Source organism: Ptychodera flava, chromosome 11, assembly GCF_041260155.1.
Source record: "Ptychodera flava strain L36383 chromosome 11, AS_Pfla_20210202, whole genome shotgun sequence".
In the NCBI taxonomy this organism is placed as follows: Eukaryota; Metazoa; Hemichordata; class Enteropneusta; family Ptychoderidae; genus Ptychodera; species Ptychodera flava.
Window position 1 is genome coordinate 24539713 of NC_091938.1, and position 7519 is coordinate 24547231.

The window sequence follows — 7519 nt, forward strand, 5'->3', positions numbered from 1 at the left end:
GATATGCTTTTTCCTGGATCTTAAGATCCCGAATACATCTTTGTTGAATTCCAATGCATGTATTCATACCAAATGTGGAAGATATGGTGACCCTTTTATTTTATTTTTTTTTTGTTTCTCATCTCCAGAGGAATACTCGGGCAGGGGCGGGCGTCGAAATAAAAAAAAAAACAAGTACCAAAAAAAAATCTGTCTTTGTTACAGTTCAATGTTCTGTCCCTTCAGTCACTGCAATTTCTTGTCTTTCACTTCACTGTTCCGTCCTTTCAGTCTGAGTCGCTGCAATCTCACAATTTGATGATGGTGGCGCTGTTGCTAGGATGATCGCCTCAGAGGCGGCCCAAATAATTTTTTATTTTTTTTTTTCATGTCGGAGCTGAAATTTACGGTCGGTCGGGAGATGAGAAACACAAAATAAAAAATGTCGCCCTAAAGAGTATTACTTGACAATGTTCAACATAAACAAATTCGAATATAACACTCGGTTAGAAATAAATGTCATGACATATAAATAAGAGCGAATAAGCAGATATTCGAGCTAATATGCTTATTTCGTTAAAAAAGAATGAAGCTGTATATAAAGTACAACACTAATTGATAGAAAACATGCTAACATTCTGCAAAACCATGCGATGAATACCTTAGACTGTAACTCAAGCAATAACAAAAGTCGATGGCAATGTTGAAGCAACAGCATAAGGAACACTGCCTGATATACAAGAATACCCATGTCTTGATGACAAGAATTGAACAGATAAATTTTAATGTCAGTTTACTGAACATGGACAAATCCATCGAGCTGCCATAACCTTTAAATCTTTCTCGGATGGAACATCCTGCTAGAAATCATAAACGTTTTTGCGTCAGAAGTAGGGTAATAAGGTCGTATCAACTATTCTCTACTACTTTCGGTATCGTGCAGACGAAAATGGATAGGGTTCTGAAAAAGTTTGCTGAAATTAGGTAACCATAAATTTATGATGAAAATTTATGATGATAGCGCCAGTTTCTCTATTTCTCAATTTTGTAAAAGATGGTGTTCATTGTCGTCTGCTACAAGTGCCAACTAATCAACCGAGCTGTAAATCACTGTGACTCACCGAAATTGACGAATGTATCATCGAACAGTAAGAATAGGATAAAATTAAATCTGCAATTAAGGCTGTGAAGCAACTTGTACAATAACGTTGCATAAATAATCAACAACAACAGTGTGGTGCACAATTTAATTGTGATTTTATTCAAATAAAGTAGAACTCGACGACTAGAGTCCAAAACAAAGCAAAGTTCAATACAATGCTTATACATGTCACTCTAATCGGTAAAATCAGTAAAATCTGTAAAGTACCGCATTCGGTAAGATACCGTTTTACAGCTGTTTTTATAGAATCAGATCTCTGCATGATGGCTTATCTAGTTGCACATTATCCATAAAAATATATTTAGTAAAATTTAAAACAAGAGCTGTTAAAAAATATACAATAATGGAAATATAATGACAAAATGTACATTTTTCGCCAATAAATATTGTATATTTACGATGTTAATTACGTTTCTGATTCGTGTAGATGTTATTGCCAAATAAATTATAAAGAATTCGAAGTATTAAAACTACTTGAGTCTTAAGGTGGCGGTAAAGGCTAGAGCGTCAGTTATAAACTTCAATAAAACTATTAAAACATAAAAGTAGTCAACATTCTCTGTGGAATAAAAAAACTAGACATTTGGGGTCATAGGCATTGCAGAGTTATAGCCCGTTGAAACTTCTGAAAAACTGACCAAATAAGAGGAAGTTGGGGAGTCCTTAGTGTATTAACTATGGTAGAGGTCCCCTAGCTTTTAAAAAATGTTTGAAAAGGGAAAGTCATTTTTTACTGTTTTTCAGGAAAGTTTGACAAGGCATAGCTTGCATTCAGAATGCGTGACTGCTATTGTAAATGCATTTTTACATTCTTTGAGTGTCAAAGAGCCTGTGAGATTAACAAAAAAGACTGCTCTGTGACTTCAAAAGAGGGATGCAAATATGGCTTGTTTTCAACATTTTTGACAGAATAACAGTTTTCCTACATAATTTTATACCAATTTAATCCGACCTTTGAAATGAGATATGGAAGTGGAATTTTTACAGCCTATTAACAAGGCTACATATAAGATTTGTATGGCACAATTTTCCTGTATTTGAAGAACTTTTTGAAAAATCACATTTTGAAATTTGAAAGAATTTTTAATAATTTTTGATATGTAAACCCATGTAAAATCATAAAAACAAATTTTATTTACAAATCCTGCCGTAAAAATCTTACAATTAATAGTGTAAACATATTTATAACTAATTTGGTAATATTAATACTATCCAATTATTATTAAATTCAAATATGTAAAAAAATATGAAAATTAAATTTTAATATTGATTGGTGTCATATTTCAAAATCATGGCTACAAATATACAATTTTTATATTCTTTGGAGAAAGTATTAACTAAGGGAGTTATCCTGAAAATTTGAACTAAATATCTTGATTCTTACACTTGAAACTTGACATAAACTCTGAGAAAAGAATTGGTGCAAAAATAGCCTTTACCGCTACCTTAAGTAAACGTTTTTTCCATGGGTCAAAATAAATCTTGTGATTGTTAATTCTCTGAATAAGGTAAGTGAAGTAGATTCTTGTAATAATAAACTGAAGCACATCATGATCCGGAGCTAGTTGGATCGCTTTAGAAGCCTGCCCATTACGAAAACACAATATTTTGCGATTGTAAAAGTGAAGTTTATGAATCAAAATGTGAGCAAGTTGAGGAGGGTATTATAAAGCAAAACAATGATTTGATAGCTAAAATTGAACCGAGTATCTAGTTTACAAAGACGGTCCCAAAATTTCAAATGCTTTGACAAATCAGAAACAAATGCTAATACTGGTCAAGAATATTGCTGGGGAAACGCCAGTTGGTTTCGCTGATTTTCCAGCGAAAAAAGCTTCACACCATTTGGGAGAGCATTGTAAATAATCTTGAAATGAATTCAGCTAGCTTGATCAGTTGACAGAGAAGCCGTTTTACCCAAATAGTTTTCTGTTGAAGCCGAGTATATCTTAACATGATGATTCCACATATCTTCACAATAAGGCCGTGTGAAACGTTTGGCAACAAAAATGTCGTAAAAAGTAATAAGTCCTTGTGTAATAGAAAAGTTGGAAACTCAATTTTTCCTCTCTTGTCAACATTTATGCCACCAATATTGTCTAGAATTTGTGTAATTTAAATTTTTGTCGATATTTCTTCCTGTCTAGCCGAAAAGGATACTTTTTAGTCTTGTTTGGGTGGTGACTTTAATACTGTGTCTAACACGACATCATCAAAACATTCCTGATCTACTCTCGACAAATACCTTAAAAAATTATTCCAATTAATATTCTTCATTTACAATTTTTCATAAATTGATCTGTATAGCCGAGCACTGTTTGTCTTCCGTCTGTCCACAGAAAGCAAACACACACATTAAACAAAATATCATAGGATTCAGGAAGCAGATACAAAGTAGTGAAAACTGTCAAAAGGCAAATATCCAGTCTATAGGCTAAAATACATAATTTGAAAAAAATGCATGCTCGATAAAAGTTTATGCTTCAAATATTTACAACTGTGTGTTTTAAAAATACATTACGATGTGGGACCGATGTCTTGAGACGGCAGAATCCAACCGACCAGACTAACGCTCATTAAATTTATTTCCCGAGCAGGGCCAACCAGTCCGATACTCTGGCGTTCGTTAACTTGCCCAGAGCAGTAACAAAGTATTGAGCGTAAATTGAGAAGACATCGCAGTGTAACAAACGTCGTCCATGTATTACTAATTGCATCAAATCATCGACGTTTACATACAAAATAAGAACACTTTCTTCAAAAGCTTCTAAAATTACTCTATCACTGATAGATCTCTAAATGATAGGAGTTAAACATACTTTCACTATAACAAGTCAAACTCTTTTTAAATAACCAAGAGTTTATGCAAAAATATTACATAAGACCTGACCACGCAGTTCAGAAATACGAAGAATTGACAGTCGACTTGAAGCCTTGTTCATGCTGAATAAACGCAGTTTTAAGTCTAGTACATTGTACCACAGAAATCGGCGGCAACACCTCGACCCATTGGTAAGCAGAGTTCGAGTCAGCTATAGTGGCGCAGCCGGCCATCTGGGATCCTTGTTTACTTCTGCTCGCATCTTCGGAAACACGTACCTCTGTCGTACTTATACACGTCGAACACAGTATATCTGAAGTCCTCCTGTTAATTTTAGCTGTGTACATCGACGAGTGTTCAGTGAAACAATCACGGGAGATGTTCTCGTGATAATCGTGGACATCTGACTGTACTTATGAACTATGTAAAGTTTGTAATTTGCACGCAATTTGCTGAAGAAACACTAAACTTAAGACCTTAAACGCTCTGCATTACTGTATACACACGTGCACAGCTTTCACTTGTGAGCTATGTGCGTTCGATCGACTCAGGAGAGGATGGCTTAGAGTTTACATTAACAGTCCGATCTCAATCAATCCATCACTCTTCATGTATATCCGCCACGCTCAGAGGAACGTAAAATTGCAGACATGTTTGAACTCAAAGTAACGTCTCAGCTCAAACCTTCAAGTCCAGAGTGCGAGGGTGTGTTCGGACTCCCTAGCTTAACAATTAGAAACACTCATCAACATCTAGGCAAATACAGAAAATATATAGCTGGTAAAGTCTACTCGTTACAGAGGCAACGCAACCAGTGCATGATATTGACAACGTTGCCATATTTTAACTAAATTGCTAGACAAACCAATGTCAGCCTAACAATGGTCAGTATTTCAACTGAAGCTCTGTGGCTATATAGTACACTTTACATAAGTTCTTAGATGATCGATAGTCAATCACACGCTTGGTTGTTGTCTCAATTTACCAAAAAAAAACTCCAACAATCCTAGCGAAGCTTCACCTCAAATTTAAAAACTGGATATAGGTGATTGAAACTCTCACGAATATGACGTTGTTTGAAATTATACAGACTTCCAAATATAAATTACGTGCATATACTAGGTTTCATACATAGACAGTGCACAATATTTTTAGCCTGAGACTGGACCACTGTTCTGGCAATATCAACAGCACTCATTTCATTATGACTTCAACATTTACAATTGTAAACTACAACATCTGTAGTATTCTTGAAAATAAATTTTAAAGGAATGTAGTGCCACAGAACCTAACTTGACAATCTGAAAAAAACTATTAATAAAAGTAGTAAATCACCGCTATCACTCAAACAATAAAGCAAAACTACACAATGTCTACCTTTGCTGGCTGAAAACAAAATGACAGTCAAGATAAAACCTGTAACAGAGTTTTTTTTGTGTGTTAAAATAATTTCACATTTTAAGATTACTTGAAGGCGTTGAATGTTGAGCTCAATATGAACCTCTCAAGCATATTTCTGAATCATATAAATTTCGCATGTGCTGGTTATCAAAATTGTGTATTCGCAAAAGGAACAAAAAAGAACGACTTAAAACGTTTTACCCCAAAGTGTTACATACAATATAGGAAAATGGGAAAAATGTCTTTCCTGTATAATAATATATAACAATAATATCTAAACTTTAATTACATTAATATACAAGTTCCTATAAAAATTCTATATATTACATGACAAGCAAGACATAGTTCTGTCCTATGTAAAACATTCTCTTACCATATACGTTTATTAATATTGACATATTACCAAAGGTTTAATATTCAATATGTAACTCATCTCTATATATAACCTTCTCAAGTATAAAATAGGGTAACGGTTGGGAACAAAGTGCTTTTGTCTTCAGGAAAGCTTGTCCGAGACTTCTGCCGTGTTTTCTCCGTCCCATATTTTCAATATATATCTCAGATTTTCAATATCTGTCAATATAAATATATGTATATATATATATATATATATATATATATATATATATATATATATATATATATATATATATATATATTGACAGATATATATATATATATATATATATATATATATATATATACATGAGATAAGTTAAGTCTTGTCACCGACAATTTAATTTCACACTCCATGTTGATGAAGGCATAATCGCCCGTGTACGATAGAAAAATCGACAGGTAGTAAATTTAAAGGGCCAAAGACATGATCAAAGACAAGCGTGAGGCTATAGTTGCCGTGGACAGTAATGATCATTTCCTCGGTCAGGTCACGGACGTCACTGCATAATATGCTATTTGACTTTTTCACCTTTCCGGAGATTGGGCGATCTCCACTTGAGCTTGTTATGAGTTTAGTTGATGGCCGCAATTACCATCTTTGAATATGAATAGGGTCCACTATCATATACCCATGCCCATATTGCTCCATCCTGGTGACGTTTAGCCTTAAATATCAGCGGGTATTTTCGTACTATATTTTTACAGTAACGTCGAAATATGCACAATAAACGTCACCAGGTTTAGAACGTTCCTGAACTACATTTGCAATTTGATATAAATAAAGTAAATAAATGGCTGCTGCTTCCCGCCTTTGATGCGATGTTGGCGCTATGTAAATATGAAGGGCTTTTAACGAGGAACAAGGGTATTTCGGGTAGCTGAAAACGGAAAAATGTGAGAATTTTTTATTGTTATCTCGTGGATATTCCATTAAAGTTCTTGTTATTCGAGCTCTGGCTAACATTCTACTGTTCGCATGGCACGGTCCACCTCCTGGCAAAACAGGTAGCTAGCGCATAGCATGACAGCAATGTCGCGCGCTACACCTGTTGACACTATGGCAACTCTCAGTGCAGACATTTACAAACAAAATGACCGCCTCTCTCCGCTCCGTACGACGACCTAGCGCGATCGAAATCGACGGCGACTTAAAGCAGCGAAAAGGTTCTGATGGTCTTCATATGGAGGATTTGTCGAGCATGTTGTTGACTTCTGCGTAAAGGTCGTAAACCTACAGATTATGGATGAAGCCTGATTATTCAAATATTTCCATATTTATGTGTAAAACAGAATAAAAGTAAAACCTCAAAATTTAAGGTTCTTCCAATCATTTGTAAAATTCTGGGCATGGGTATATATGACAAATCGTTTATTACCCAATATCGCCTATCCCTTGCGGCTTATCAGCATCAATTCGTGTCATTCGTTTCGTGTCTCGACTTCGTGTCGTGTCCTACATTGGACGTAAAAAGATTACATCTATGGTCCAACTGTGAAACAACTCGTCTTCGGCTGGTGGTGAAACGTTCATTACGTCATTAATATTTTACCCAAATTCGCTGAACGAAGAAAAATATTAGGGACTGATATCTAATTACACCGTAAGTAATTCAAAATTCACAAAACCATTTATGTATGCACAAGTGGAATAAATGAATTACATGTCGTCAACATTCGTGCTTCGCACATGTAATTCAAGGCCATTTTGTTGACAAAATCCGTTTTTAAGCCAACTGTGATATCTAAATCATGGCCCC